Below are 16,409 nucleotides of genomic sequence, written 5' to 3'. Positions count from 1 at the left end.
TTGCGATGCTTAAAGCCGCGCGTGGCGCCACGCCTCCTATTGGCTGTTGAGTCGCGCGGTGTTTTGGGGTTGTGTACAGAGAGCAAGTGTATTCTCGTCTTTCTTCCCACCTACAACTCAGGTGAGGGGAAGCAGGCTGCCCTGCTGGTTCTGCCCGCCCGCTCGTTCGGCACCACCCCTGCCTCAGATAAGTGTATGGGGTGGTTCGGCTGAGGGTGGGGTGTGGGGAAAGGGGCTTGGGTTTTGGTCAGCCTGTTTGAAGAGTAGGGAGGCATGCGTCGTCCTTAATGTGACTCTGGTGGGGCAGGCCACTTCGTCTTAGCATCCTTTGCTGTCCACTGCAGCTAGTCGGTGTCCACAGGGATGTGGGGTGACAGCTGGCCTTACCGCCTCCGGGGGGCTTGGCACAGGGTAGCAGCGCCAAGCTGGTGACAGGCTGTCTAAGGACTGCATGGACGACATGAGAAACTTACGGAAATGAGTAAACAAATGGGTTATTTCCTGTAAGTAACTGTACCGTTTTTTCCAAGTAGTAGAGTTTTGGGGCAAATTTAAAGGCAGGGTATTTTTTTATTAGCTGCAGGTTATAATATCAGAAGACAAAAACTTTGTGGGTTTTTACTCTTCTTATAGTATTTTTTCTTTGGTGTAATTCTGTAGGGAGGTTGAGTTCCTTGGTCATCCCCCTTTAGGGGATAAATAGTTTCCAAGTGCAGTTATACAATTTAAATGTGCATAGATGCTTCCAAAACTATGAGAAGTTAGAGCTTATTAACCACTGATGTTCTTGAGACAATGACCACCAAAATTTGGTGCTATTATAGCCAAATCCTGGACTGGGTCTCTAGATAACATTGATAGATCAGGCTAGCCTTCTGTTGTCAGTTCCAAAGATTTAACATGATTAAAGTGTAAAAATCACCTCTATGATACAAATACAGACCCCAACCTGTTTATATTGTAAATGAGGCTTCTCACTTGTGCTCTTCACAGTGTTAATGAGATGAGAGAATAATTTCTAATTCTGAAAGTTAGATGTTTTATTTTAAGTCTTAATATGAAACCTCACAAGCAGCAATGAGTCCAGGGGTATAAACACAAAAATTTCTGATGGTTCAGTTTATCTAAAAGTAGATTTTGCTGATGATGTTCTAACAAGTTTAATTGGATTTTCACTGCCTGAAATGAATATGTTGAAAAAGATACCATTTCACATCCAACGCTTAAGCATGGTTTAGAGAAATGTCAAGGATGACTGATAGGTCTCTGATGACTATAGAGTTGAATCCTTTTTCAGTCTAAAGCCACTGTATTAATTCTACAGGATACAAATGCAAGGCATCTAGAACAATTGAAGAATTGTTTGAATAAATAACATGCGCAAACTTGTAGATTATGCACTGGGAAATATTTAAGGCAAAATTTTCCCTGAAAGACTATTGAAAATTAAATTTTAAAGTTAAGTGGTATGCCTTTTTTCTCTCAAACGTTAGTGGAAAAGTGAGAGAAGATGTCTTAGCAGGAAGGAATTCATTTCTTATGGTGAGAATATTGAAATAAACTTTTGAACTTTTTTGGCTTGATTTAAAATATTCATGTATCACTCTTATTCTGCAAAATCCTCTATCTTCTTGACTGGTGATCTGGGTTAAGAGACTGTCAGGAAACAATAAAAAACAAATCAGGTAATTCTTATACTTTTTTCAAGGATAATTATTTACCTGATTTTTAAGAGGTAGCTATAGGACATGACCAGCCTTGTCTTAAAGTGGTTGAGTACATTTAAACAATAACTGTTTAGATGCAGTCACTTACAATAATGCCAGGAACCTAAAGTGTAGAGAAATTAACATTTCCGAAATATTCATGTGAGGAAAAAAGTGTATATATAAATGGAATTAAAAGCTATATCCTTATTTAAAAAAAACAAACCTAACCCCTCCAACTGTTTCTAACATCACTTACTATCAGAAAAGAATGATTGTATCATACAGGGGACCTATTTTTTGGCATGTTAAGTATTACTAATAATTTTGAACCCACAGCCATCCTTAGTCATTAGCTCTTCATGTTTACTAGTCTAACCTTTTCACAATGTAGTAAAATAGTTGTTGTGTTCCGAGGATGATGTACATGTATAATTATATTTGCCTTAATTTTGAATTTTTAAAATTTCTGCTTTTAGATTGTATTTAAAAAAAAAAAAACAAGCTTAACAAAGTATAAATGAAAACATTTTGGTGGAAGCTCTTTAGTCACTTTCATAGGATAATCTACACCTTACTGTGTATAGAGTATCAGAAATGGTTTGCTTGGGTTTTGTTCTTTTCTTTTTTCCTTACCTTGATTTTTTTTTTTTTCAAAGAATGCAAAAATTGGTAGTTAGAAGAGGAGTTGGATTGGGGTTTTTTGTTTTTTTTTTTTTATTGGACTGTATCTTCTTTGGAAGCCTTTTCATCATCCAAACAATATATGTTAGACCATGGGAAAAATGGAGGGAAGTAGAAGAGGAGAAAACTTTGTAAAGCATTGCGGCAGAGAGAATAGGGACAGGCGTTCGGAAGATCTCGGGCTGTCACGGAAACCGATAGGGCCCCTCTCTCCCCTGACTTAGAGAGATAAGAGATAGCCACAGGAAAAGAGGCCAAAGAATGTAACCTCTCCTAACACTGGCCTCTCCCAGTTTCCTTACTAACCATAAAAGGTAAAAGTTAGACCCCAGAAAGTAGAAGTAGAACCAAGGGTATATATATCGATGAGAAAACCAATAAAGGGCTTTCGAACCGTCTGCCATGCTGGTATCTGCGAGTTCTTAGCCCGAGCAGCCTTGGGGATTTGGGCTGCCGTGCTGTGTTCTGAACCAGGGCGCCGAGCCTTAACCATAAGGCCACAAAGCATGAGCCTTTAAAGGCTTTATTTCATACAGGTAATAAATTATTAATTCCTTGGTCTTTTACCTTGTCCTCCCTTTTCTTTCTCAAAAGAAAACCTGAGCAAGCCATGACTGTGCAAGGCATCTTTGGGTTATTTTCTGAGAAGCTGTATTGGGTCTGACTGGGATGGAGTTTACTTTCCTCATGGTGCTGTGCTTTCTGTTTGTAGCTGGAATGGTATCCATGATTCAGGCATGTTTTGGCTACTGCTAAGCTGTGCTCACACACCATCAAGGCTGTCTCTCCAACCTTGCCCTGCCCCCAAAGGCTGATAGGCTGGGGAAGGGATTGGGAGGGGACAGAGCCAGGCCAACTGACCCAAAAAGATCAAACGCATCTTCCATGCCAGATGATATAATGACCAGCATTAAAAGTGAAAAGGAAGGGAGAGGGGCATTTTAAAGGTGTTTGTCTTCTGAAGTAACTGCTATGCATAGTAAAACCCTACTTCCAAGGAAGTGGCTGGACATCACCTGCTCATGGGAAGTAGAGAATAAATCCTTTTGTTTCCTTTATTTTGGCATGCAGCCTTTGCTTTTCTTCATTAAACTGCCTTTATCTCAACCCGGAAGTTTCACCATCTTATTTTCTCCCCATCCAGCAGAGGAAGGGAAGTGAGAGAGTGGCTTGGTGGGCACCTGGCTGTCAGTGAAGGCCAACCCACCACAGAGGCTGTTGGAGTCTGTGCATGATTTAGAACTGTAACAAAAAAAGCTTTTGACTGGTGAGAGGTTTGATTTCTTTAGACATGCTTCCATTTGACTTGACATCCAGCAAGGTTTACTGTTCTTCAGTTATTAGCTATAGAGTAGAATAGTTCAGTTGGAAGGAACCTACAACAGTCCTCTAGTCCAACTGCCTGACCACTTCAGGACTGTCAAAAAGTTAAAGCATGTTCTTAAGGGCTTTGTCCAAATGCCTCTTAAACACTGACAGACATGGGGCATTGACCACCTCTCTGGGAAGCTTGTTCTGGTGCTTGATGACCCTCTTGGCAAATAAATGCTTTTTAATGTCATGTCTGAACCAGGTGCAGTTTGAACACACATCTTGTCACTGGATACCAGACAGAAGCGCTCAGCACCTGTCCCTGCTTCCTCTCTGCTTCTCTTCAGGAAGCTGCAGAGAGCCATGAGGTCACCCCTCAGCCTCCTTTTCTCCAAACTAGACAAACCCAGAGCCCTCAGCAGCTCCTCATAGGACATTCCTTTCAGCCCTTTCACCAGCTTTGTTGCCCTCCTCTGGATGCATTCAAGTACCTTTACATCCTTTTTTAATTATACAGCCCAGAACTGCACACAGTACTCAAAGGGAGGCCAAAGCACTGCTAGATACAGAGGCAATAATCACCTATTTTGACCAGCTGGTTATACTGCATTTAATGCACCACAGAACATGGTTTGCCCACTTGGCTGCCAGGGCTCACTGCTGACTCCAATTGGGCCTGCTGTCAATCAGCACCCCCAGATCCCTTACTGCAGGGCTGCTTTCCAGCCATTTGTCTCCCAGTCTATACTTGTGCCTGATGTTTCTCTGTCCCAGATGCAGAAGCTGCCATTTGTTCCTGTTAAATTTCATGCCACTGATGATTGCCCAATGTTCCAGTCTATCTAGATCCCCCTGCAAGACCTCTGGTCCCTGGTAAGAGTCACCAGCACACTTGCTAATGGTGCATTCAACTCCTGCATCCAGATAATTGATAAATATATTGAACAGAACTGAGCTTAGACTTGAGCTCTGAGGAACGCTGCTGGTGGCCAGTCATCAGCCATATGTAGCCCCATTTGCTACAGCCATTTGAGCTCTGCCCTTCAGTCAGTTCTTCACTCAGTGCTGTGTGTACCTGCTCATACCACAGTTGGACAACTTCTCCAGAAAGATGCTGCAAGGGTCAGTATCCAAATCCTTCCAAAAATCAGAAAAACTGCATCTACCACCTTCCCTTCATTCTACTAGGCAGGTGACCTTATTGTAGAAGGATATTAGATTAGATAGACAGGCCTTTCCTTTTGTGAACCCATGTTAACTGTGCCTGATGACTGCATTGTCCTTTACATGTCTTTCAATAGCACCCAGTATGATATTTTCCATAGTTTTTCCAGGGTTAGCTTAATAGGTCTGTAGTTTCCTGGGTCTTCCCTCAAGCCCTTTTTGTAAATTGGAATAATGCTGGCTAGCTTCTAGTCAGCAGAGACCTCCCCAGACTCCAGACCTTTGGTCAGGGTCCTGCTGATCAAGAGGGGTCCTGCTGTAACATCCAATAGCTCTTTCAGTACTCTGGGATGAATCCTATCTGGCCCCATGGACTTATGAACATTCAACTGATATAGCTGGTACCTTACATTTTCAGTGTGCACAAATGGAAAGTCACTTTTCCTGCAGTTGTGGTCCTCCAACTCAGAGGACTGGACAGCCCAGGATCTATGAATATTATTAAAGACTTCTCATTAAATATATTCACTCTCAAATTGTAAAAGAAGGCAGTGACTAGACCAAAGATATGGTAAGATTCCAAATAAACTAGGCTGGCCCAACCAGCTTGAGGATTAGCCTAATCCTTCCAGATACCAATTTGGCCACAGTGATACATGTGTTTATAACCCAGTAACTTGTTTCTTGTTGAATGAAGGTAACATCCTAAGAAAGCAACAGTTAGTTGTAATAATATCATCTTAAAGTACCAGTTCGGAATATTAAAGGATAAAGAGTTTCTAGTCTAGGACCATTACTGTGATTTCACACTTCAAAAAATATAATTTTTTAGGTCATATCAGAAGGAGAATCTTCACAGAAGTTGAGTATGGAGCACTTTCAAATAGAACATTAAATATAACATTTATAAAGAAATATAACCCCATTTCTTAATATCTTTTGTGTGGGATGCATCACAAGCTGATTCGTTATATACCCTGCACCAGTACCAATCCCATGAGTGGTTGTATGAGGTGTCTCAGCCCTGCCTTGGAACCACCCCTCTGCCCAGCTCTCCTGCCCAAAAGGTGGCCTCTGAGCACTTGCATTCTAGGATGGCTACAAGACAATGCTGTAGCTGTTTATCTCATCACCAGGAGAACACTCCCTTACAGGGAGTCCTGTCTCTGGCATTCCTGCTTCCAGACAGTTCAACCCCTTCTGCATTAGGGCCTTCTTGCCCTCCATGACAGATCTTTTCTTGGTCACAGATTTATCACTGCCAAGCAGTTACAATTTCACTTTCCCCTTCACTTGCTATAATAATTTCAAACATTTCTCTTTAGAATAAAATCTTAGGCAGCCTTGGGAGATATTTGATTGGGCAAGACGCCTGTCAATCACGGTAACATCTCACCCTTCTTGTCTATAAAATTTTGTGAATTGCTCTCTGTCACCCATCTGCAAGGGCCCTTTGCAAACAGGGTGACAGAGGACAGCATGAGTCTAATTTGCACTGGAGCTGCATCATTCACTTCCAGAACCTATTAGGGGAGAACTCAGGCCACAGGCATTATGCTTATTGATTGCAAATTACAACTTCTCTCTAAAAGCAGAAAGCTATTTAATCCTTAACCTATTTCACCTTTAGCGAAAACCCCAAATATTAAAAAACAACCTGTAACCCATTTATCCCTTGCAGAAAAACCCAACTCCCAGAAAACAATCTGTAAACAGGAAAAGAGTTTGTAAACATAAGAAATAATTTGTAAATAAATCAAGTCCTTATATGAACTGTCCATGAGGTAGGTGATCATTTGTGATATCATAGGGTTACTGTACTGTTATATGATTTATTGTAAAACATGAGAACATCATACTACTTAAGACTCAAAAGATGGGGATGTACCTTCAACCTTTTTTCCCCTTTTTTCTTTGCATAATAAATAAAAATAGGAACAAAACATGGAATTTGAATACTATTACTTAGGGGGTTACTGAGAGGGTCTCTTTTTCACTATGAAGACTTGAAAAAACCTCTTCCAGATGAGGTTTTCTCATTTATCCCAATGGAAAAAGGGTTTAACTTATGCAAAGTTTCATCTAGGTTTACTAGTATATTTTTCTGTACCAGCCAGGTTCATGGCTTGATTAGGGCCATGAACTTGGTTGGGAGATGTTTTCTGTATTTATATTTTAAAAACAAGCTTTTATTAATACCTAGTGCAAGAAGAATTTTTAACATGAATAAGAGTGCAAGCAATATACTTTTTTCCCATTGTTAGAAATTAGAAATTTTGTTATTGACTTTAACAGATGACTTTAAACTTTTAAAATTATGACAAGTGGCAGAATTTCAGTTAAAAAACTTTGCAACTGAAATTTGCTTATGATAAATTGATGTTTTATGTGTACCTCAGTGGATATTCTTTGACTCTTACCCATTTGTCTTGAAGCAATGCAAGAATAATTACTAGGAGTAGTAAGAAAAGACATGTTAATACACATACTAGGGTTTCTTTAAGACACAGTAGTACCTGCCTGAGACAGAAATGTAATATTTTCCAAATAACTTTAGCAGAACTAGCAATCACAGGCTTATCAATTTCAGTTTTAGCAAATGCAAACAACAATAATAAATATTGTACTATGAACTCTAAGGCAGATTTTACAAACAGTTGTATGTTTTTGTAAGTCTTGTGTGATAACCCTTTGATATTTTTACTCTTGGCATATGTTATTAGTTTATTAGAGTCTTTGGAATATGATAGCCTTGATATATCAGGAGGCAAAGTGGTTGTGAGGCTCCTGAGAGGCGGAAACCCAGTGTTTGTTTTTCTCCTCACCATCCATTTGCAGGGAAAAGCTGGCTTCTCACTGGACTGGGTGAGAGGGTGGTTTGATTTCAGCTGTTGTGATGCAGTCATCCCATGTATCTGGCCCCATCTCTTCGGGCAGACTTGATTGTTTCTGCTCTCACGGCACCAAACCTTTGCATGCTTTTTTCCTCTGCCTTTAGCCGGACAGGCTCCTCGCAAGGGCTTTTCCCTCGCTCTGCTTCTGGGTTTGACGTGTGCAGGAGCTCCTGGTGGTGACATTCCCAGACCCACCCTTGGGGGCAGGTGTAAGAGCCTGAATGAGAGATGCGGGACTCCAGGCAGCTCTTCCAAATGCAGTTTATTACATCCAAGGTGTTACAGCAGTCCAGGGTCGTGGGCGACAGAGCCTGTGCCTACAGCTGTCAGCTGCATCTGCAGGCAGGCCTGGAGACCCTGAGTTTATCACAGGCTTATCAATTTCAGTTTTAGCAAATGCAAACAACAATAATAAATATTGTACTATGAACTCTAAGGCAGATTTTACAAACAGTTGTATGTTTTTGTAAGTCTTGTGTGATAACCCTTTGATATTTTTACTCTTGGCATATGTTATTAGTTTATTAGAGTCTTTGGAATATGATAGCCTTGATATATCAGGAGGCAAAGTGGTTGTGAGGCTCCTGAGAGGCGGAAACCCAGTGTTTGTTTTTCTCCTCACCATCCATTTGCAGGGAAAAGCTGGCTTCTCACTGGACTGGGTGAGAGGGTGGTTTGATTTCAGCTGTTGTGATGCAGTCATCCCATGTATCTGGCCCCATCTCTTCGGGCAGACTTGATTGTTTCTGCTCTCACTACTTGCAACATTTGCTGACTTGTTTGCCTGTGCTATCTTTCTGCTTGGTAAAAGCATCTTCTTGTTTGAGGTGGGTTTATCCTTTGCTCTAAGTCATAAAAACCCCTTCTAAGTAACATACCCTTTGCCTCCTTGGTTATCCAGTGAGACTGGCTCAGCAATTCTTTTCTTCTATATCAAAATTTACTTCCATCTCTATTCCTTCCTCAGCTTCTACATTCAAAAATCTTTCTGTCAAGCATACATATTTGTGAGACTTTCTTGTCAAACTTTCATCCTTCCCAACAGGCAGGGTCGGAAACGGGGCCACTCCCACTGGAGGCGAGTCTGTGTTCCATGGAGGTTGGCTTAGGTGCGGGGCCCTGCCCCCTGATGCAGGCAGGATCGGGGGAGTAGGCACATCCCCCAATGTAGGCGTGGCCAGATTCCACGTGGTCTGGTCCCCTAGAACAGGGCGGCATGATGTGCACGCCTGGATTGGCAATATTAGTGGCCCAAGGTGGCTGCATTGTTATTACAGCGGTCTGAAGTGGACACGGGGCATCTCGTTGCTGTCGGGGCTGCGGCGGCCTCCATCTCTCCACGTGATTGGATTGCGCAATCGGCCCCTCCGCGTCCCAGGGACAGTGCCAGCATTCGCGGCACAGGCAGCCCTTGGATTGTCTCCTTTTTCTGGGATTCCCCCACTCCCCGGAGCTGTGCCGCTCCCCACGGTCGCTCCGCAGCAGTGAGCCAGAGTCCTACTGGTGCAGGGCCTGTTTTCGCAGCCACCGGGTCCCTCCGGCTCTCTGGGTAGTGCCGGCTCCCACGCGGGGTTGCACAAAGAAGCGGCTGTGTTATGAATAAAAAGTTATCTATTTTTGTTTAAGGTTGCAGAGTTAAAACCGGTTGGACAGGTTGCTGTTAAGTTAGCTTCATTGTTAAGAGTTCTTCTTCAATTGCCCGTTAATGGTTGGTGATTTAGCCATTGTCCTCCTGATGCTTGCCCTGGAGCAACACCTGGACATGGCAGCACCAGGAAAATAGGAGTGGCCTCAGACCTCGTATGCAGATGAGAAATGTATTGCTCCAAATCTTCCCATTTTCCAGGAAAACCCCTAAAAACAATGAGCCAACATAGAATTAGGGGACCTAAGTGATGTCTAAGGATGGGCGCGTAGTCCAATGCCTGCTTGGATCCTTTTTGCTTCTTACCCTGACCTGAAAGGATGTTCACTAAGGAGGGGACCCGAGGTGTTGGACCGAAAAGCAGGAATCTGCTAATCTCTCGTGAGGACGCAGTCCCCAGCTCTGCCTGCAGACCAGCGGACAAAGCTGCATCATCCTCCTCCTCCATGCCACTCCTGGGAGCTGCAGCGGCGTGGGCGCAACCCGTCGATTTCTCCCCACCTGAGCTGAATCTCTTTAATAAAGGCATTAAAAAGGAGAAAGATCTCCTGCTCATTTATTTCAGCTGCGCTTCTCTCCTTCCCCTTTTGCCTCTCATATTCCAAGTGTTTTAGCAAGTCCATAACTACTGACAAGGCTTTATACAACCGATGGCTGTGTCCTCACCATTAGAGGTTGCAGCAAGTATATATTGTCCAACCTCCTCCTTAAAGGGTACATTTAAAGCAGTCTCTTTGGACACATTTAGTTCATGGCTCTCACACCATGTGAGCAAAGTTTGCAGAGCCCGTTTACTGTAATTAATCTCTCCTTTTTAAATTAAGAAAATCCATACCTTTAAAGGTGGAGTTTTCTAGTGTTGTAGTCTAGGATCCCATGGTCTAGATAATGATTCTAGTCCACAAAAACAGAGTTTGAAGCCACATAGCACTTTATTCTGTCTTCCGAGAGGATTTTTGCCACAGTTTTCCACTGCCTGCGGTAGATTCACCACAATTCCGCTATCTACCCAACAAAGTCCCAGTTGTACAGCGTGCTGGCTCTCCCGCCATTCTGGCTATCACGCCGCTTTGCAGTATTTATGCTGTCTATATCCTGGTTCTGGACTGATTTCCGGCTTTTACACCGTTCCAGCTATTACGCCGTTTGTCTCCTTTGCTCTGTGCCAGGCTATGGCTAAATCCTGATCACTTCATGGGTCACCACGTGTTATGTCATGGTGGGTGGGGGAAGCAGTGCAGCAGACAATGACCACTCACCCCGGTGTTCATGTGACACCGGACATTTTATCTCCCAAGCCCTCCCTTATATAGTGCATTTGAAAGACCCGGTCTGGATGCTCTCATTGGTTTGAACTCCACGCCCCTTCAGGTTCTGGCCAGTGAGATGCCTGCAGCCTTGGGAGATATTTGATTGGGCAAGACGCCTGTCAATCACGGTAACAAGTGACTTTAAGCTTTTCTTTGTAGGTAGAGTGATTTACAGTACGATGGGTTTGAGTTAACGGATGTCAAGCAAACTTAAATGTGTTTACCTGTAAGGAAAGGGCAAAAAGGACTTTAATAAGTAAATACTACTTCTTATTTCTAACCCAAATCTACTCAATATCATCCTAGAAGGAACAGTGCTAGAAATAATGTCAGCAAACTGAAGATTAAGGGCAGTGTCCTGGTTTAGGGCAAATTTGGGAGAAAACCTCTGAAGGGGTTCCTCTAGAAAGCAGATTCAAGTGGCCCCTCCCCCAACTGGTTTGGGAAAATATTTCCTTGGAGAAAAGTGGAAAAAAACTATTTAACAGGCAAAGCATTCACCAGCACAAAAAATAAACCAAAAAACAAACCAAAAGGAACACTATTAAACAATAAAACCTCTTGCCAATCTGAAGAGATGACAAACTCAAAGTCCTTCTCATGGGTTGCAGCTCAGCTCACCCAGTCTGTTATCAGTCCTTCTGGCGCTGGAAATGCCATGGCCCAGGCCCGGCCTGGTGGGCCACAGGTGTGAGCTCTCGGTGCTCTTCTGGGTTTTCAGTCCAGAGCAGGTTTAAACAGTTCCAAGAAAAAGAAAAACCACAGTCCAGGGAATTTCTCTGCCTCAGCTAGCTAAAAACTAACTAAAAAGCAAAGGAGAGCTCTCTCTCGCTGTCCATGCTGCAGACAACACAGTCCAGAAGGATGCGGGGTGTAGCAGCCACAGGGCCTGCAAGGCCTCCCTGGTGGTCAGTTGCCTAAGATAAGAAATGCCTAGTCATGATGACTGGACCAAAGAAGCCCCTCTTCCGCCTTCGGACCCTCGTTATCTCTCTGTAAGATGATAGGTCATATTCACCTTGACCCTTACTATTGGACTGTTTCCCAAAACCCCTATACCCTATATAAACACCCACTTCTGCCCAGTTCTGCAGAAGAGCTGTCACTGTGACCCTTCGCAGAAGCTGCCAATAAAGACACCTCTGTGGAACCTCATACAGTACTTCTCCTTTCTCTCCCTTCCTCTGCTGAGGCACTTAGCAAGCAAAGAGCTGAAATCACTAATGGGCTGATAATCACTAAGAGTTGATCTCACTTAAGAGCTGAGCTTCTTGCTAAGGTTGCCTGTGGCTGGGAGCCTGCCTGAGGGACCCGGACAGGTTGTGCTTAGCTAGACTTCGCTATCCGGACACCTACGGCAGCCGGGGTCTATTGTAAAATCAGGCCACTCCATGCTCTGGGAATGATTGGCATCTGACTCCATGGCCTTGTAATGCTGAACACTTGCTTTATTAAAACTATATTATATTACATTATACTATATTAAAAAGAGATACTATACTATACTATACTATACTATACTATACTATACTATACTATACTATACTGTCATACTTACTTCTAACTAACTACTACTCAAAACTCATGACTGTCTGCCAGCAGTCCCAACACCCACACGTGGATCCAATTGGTCAATGAATCAAAACACCATCATCAGAATCCAATCAAGCGATCACCTCGGGTAACAATCTCCAGAACACATTCCACATGAGCACAACAAGAGGAGCAGCAAATGAGATAAGAATTGTTTTTTCTTTCTCTGAGGTTCCTCGCTGTGATTCCTAGGAAATATCCTTGGGAAGTTGTGCCTTGCTTTTCTCTGTGAAGAGAAATGCAGCCACAGGGGTCGGATAGACCCTGAGAACCTCCTGCCATAATAAAAAGCAGGGGAGCAAGTGCAGTTTCTGATAACAAACTCCACGCTTCTCACGCTTCTTCTTCTCCCCCCCCCCCCCCTTCACTCTCAGAACCAGCCTTAAAGGTACAAAACTTATTTCTGGGCTAAACAGACAAATGGGGATACATGCATCATAAAATCACCCCAGGACAGGGCATCCCTTATCCCCATATTGTCAGCTTACTACCAAAACTAATGTATATTCTCACTTTGCAAACACATACATTATACATACATATATACATTATACAGCTATATACAGACAATGGCAGTGACATTCAGCAAACAGTGATATTTACACATGGTTCTCACCCAACAATCAGATCTCCCTGAGGTACATATCGTGTTGTTCCATCTTTCTGCATTATCCACCATGTGCAATCTGGTCCCTGAGCAAGGACAACCCTACGAATGGGTTTGTCTGTACTCAAGGCAGAATTGATCCAAACAGTTATTCCTAAAAAACCTCTGACGTACCACTGTGACTTTGCCTCCGTCTACTATATGCAGGGGCTCAGACTGGGCAGGACCTGCTCGGTTGGTGGAGCCTCAGGTGTTAACTAACCAGGTGGCCTTTGCTAAATGCTGCTCACAGTTTTTGAAAGATCCCCCACCCAAGGCTTTCAAGGTGTTTTTTAACAGTCCATTGTACCTCTCCATTTTGTCTGCAGCTGGTGCATGTTAGGGGATATGGTACACCCAATCAATGCCATGTTCCCTAGCCCACGTGTTGATAAGGCTGTTCTTGAAATGAGTCCCATTGTCTGACTCAATCCTCTCAGGGGTACCATGCCTCCAAATTACTTACTTTTTGAGGCCTAGGATGGTGTTACGGGCCGTAGCATGAGACACAGGGTAGGTTTCCAACCATCCAGTGGTGGCTTCTACCATTGTGACCACATAGTGCTTGCCTTGGCGGGTTTGAGGCAGTGTGATGTAGTCAATCTGCCAGGCCTCCCCATACTTCTATTTGGATCATTGCCTACCATACCATAGGGACTTCACCCGCTTGGCTTGCTTGATGGCAGCACATGTCTCACAGTCATGGATAACCTGAGAAATAGTGTCCATGTTTAGATCCACCCCTCAGTTTCATGCCCACTTATAGGTGGCGTCTCTACCCTGATGACTTGAGGCATCATGAGCCCATCTAGCTAGGAACAACTCCCTCTTATGTTGCTAATCTAAGTCTATTTTTGACACCTCTATCTTTGCAGCCTGATCTACCTGCTTGTTATTTCAGTGCTCCTCATTGGCTCTACTCTTGAGGACATGGGCATCTACATGGCGGACTTTCACAGGTAGTTTCTCTACTCTGGTAGCAATGTCTTTCCACTCATCAGCAGCCCAAATTGGTTTTCCTCTACACTACCAGTTAGCCTATTTCCACTTCTCCAGCCATCCCCACAGAGCACTGGCTACCATCCATGAAGCAGTGTAGAGGGAGAGCGGTGGCCCCTTCTCTCTTTCCACAATGTCCAGGGCCAACTGAATGGCTTTGAGTTCAGTGAGTTGGCTTGATCCACCTTCTCCTTCAGTAGCTTCTGTGACCTGTCATGTTCGGCTCCATACGTCTGCCTTCCAGTTTCATTTCATCCCTACAATGCAACAAGAACCATCAGTAAAAAGAGTGCAATGTGTTTCTTCTGCTAGCAGTTGGTTGTATGGTGGAGCTTCTTCAGCACGTGTCACTTCTTGTTCCTCTTCATCAATGACACCAAAATTTTCACCTTCGGGCCAATTTGTAATTATTTCCAAAATCCCAGGGGGATTCAGTTTTCCAATACAGGTGCACTGTGTAATGAGGGCAATCCACTTGCTCTGTGTGGCATTGGTGGCATGGTGGGTAGAGGGAACCTTTGCTTTGAACATCCACCCCAGCATTGGCAGTCGGAGTGCCAGGAGGAAACGTGCTTCAGTGCCTATTACCGCTGAGGTGGCTTGGACTCCTTCATAGGCTGCTAAAATTTCCTTCTCTGTTGTGGTGTAGTTGGCTTCAGACCCTCTGTAACTCCGACTCCAAAATCCTAGTGGTTGACCTTGAGTCTCCCCAGGCACCTTCTACCAAAGGCTCCAGGACAAACCATGGCTCCTGGCTGCAGAGTAGAGCACATTCTTCACATCTGGTCCTGTCTTGACTGGGCTAAGTGCTACTGCATGAGTGATCTCCTGCCTAATCTGGGCAAAGGCTTGTTGCTGCTCAAGGCTCCACTGGAAAGTGTTCTTTTTGCGGGTGACTAAGTAGAGAGAGCTCACAATTTGGCTGTACTTAGGAATATGTATTTTCTAAAAGCCTATGGCGCCTAGGAAAGTTTGTGTTTCCTTCTTGTTGGTTGGTGGAGATATTGCTGTGATCTTGTCAAAGACATTGGTGGGAATCTGACACCATCCATCTTGCCACCTTACTCCCCGGAACTGGATATCTCAAGCAGGTCCTTTGACTTTTCTCTTCTTGATGGCAAAACCAGTTTCCAGGAGAATCTGGATGATTTTCTCTCCTTTCTCAAACACCTCTGCTGCCGTGTTCCTCCACACAATGATGTCATCCATGTTCTGCAGATGTTCTGGAGTTTCACCCTTTTCTAGTGCAGTCTGAATCAGTCCATGGTAGATGGTAGGACTGTGCTTCCACCCCTGAGACAGTCGGTTCCAGGTGTACTGCACACACCTCCATGTGAAGGCAAACTGAGGCCTGCATTCTGCTGCCAAAGAAATGGAGAAAAATGCATTGGCAATGTCAACAGTGGCATACCACTTCGCTGCCTTGGACTCTAGCTCGTACTGGAGCTCTAATATGTCTGGCACAGCAGCACTCAGTGGTGGAGTCACTTCATTCAAGGCACAATAGTCCACCGTCAATCTCCATTCTCCTTCAGATTTGCGTGTTGCAGCCTGAATTGCTGCTAGTAAAGTCCAAGGTAAAGAAGCAAAAAGGGCCTTTGTATAATATCCACAGATGTTTAATTCAGCCGCGTGGTGAGATGTTCAGGTCCAAGGCACACACACATCGAGAGTCCAGCTTTCTCTCTCCAGGGGCCCAGGGGCTGACCCGGGTCTTGGGGCAGTACAAAGATAAGGGCCACTCAGGGAAATGGGAGGGAGTGGCTCAGGAACATAGGAACAGACACAGGAAAAGGGGAAGGAGCCAATGGGGTGTAACTTAGGAGATTCCCCCCAGGGCCTCCACATTTGCACACAGGCCAAATGGGGCTGTTGAAGGGTGAGTGGGTTTTGCTGACCGCCCCTTGGCTCTCCAGCTAACGGATCATTTTGTGGATGGGAATCACAGCATCTCGAGTTGTTCTGTACTGTCAGTGGTGCACTGTCAAAGTGGCAATTGGTACTCATTGCTCTTCCATCTTCAAGAGTCCTACTGCAGACAGGTTCTCTGATAGTCTAGGCAAGGTGTTCAATTGCTGGACACCCTCTGTCTCTACAGCTGCTATCTCAAACACCCACCTAAGTCCTTTTGGGTCTTTGAAATTTCCACTTCAGATGAAGTCTAGGCCCAAAATGCATGGGGCCTCTGGGCCAGTCACAATAGGGTGTTTCTTCCACTCATTTCCAGCCAGGCTCACATCAGCTTCCACCAAAGTAAAATCTTGTGATCCCCCTGTCATGCCAGCAATAGAAACAGTTTCTGCCCCCACATGTCTTGATGGGATTAATGTGCACACCGCACCAGTGTCGACCAAGGCCTCATATTTTTGTGGTTCTGATGTGCCAGACCAGCAAATCCACACAGTCCAAAACCCATGATTTTCCCTAGCGTCTACCTGGCTAGAGGCAGGGCCCCTC

The sequence above is a fragment of the Pyrgilauda ruficollis genome, unplaced genomic scaffold (genome assembly GCF_017590135.1).
Source record: "Pyrgilauda ruficollis isolate IOZ18807 unplaced genomic scaffold, ASM1759013v1 scaffold445, whole genome shotgun sequence".
NCBI classification, from domain to species: Eukaryota; Metazoa; Chordata; class Aves; order Passeriformes; family Passeridae; genus Pyrgilauda; species Pyrgilauda ruficollis.
Note: the sequence above shows the minus strand (reverse complement) of the source record.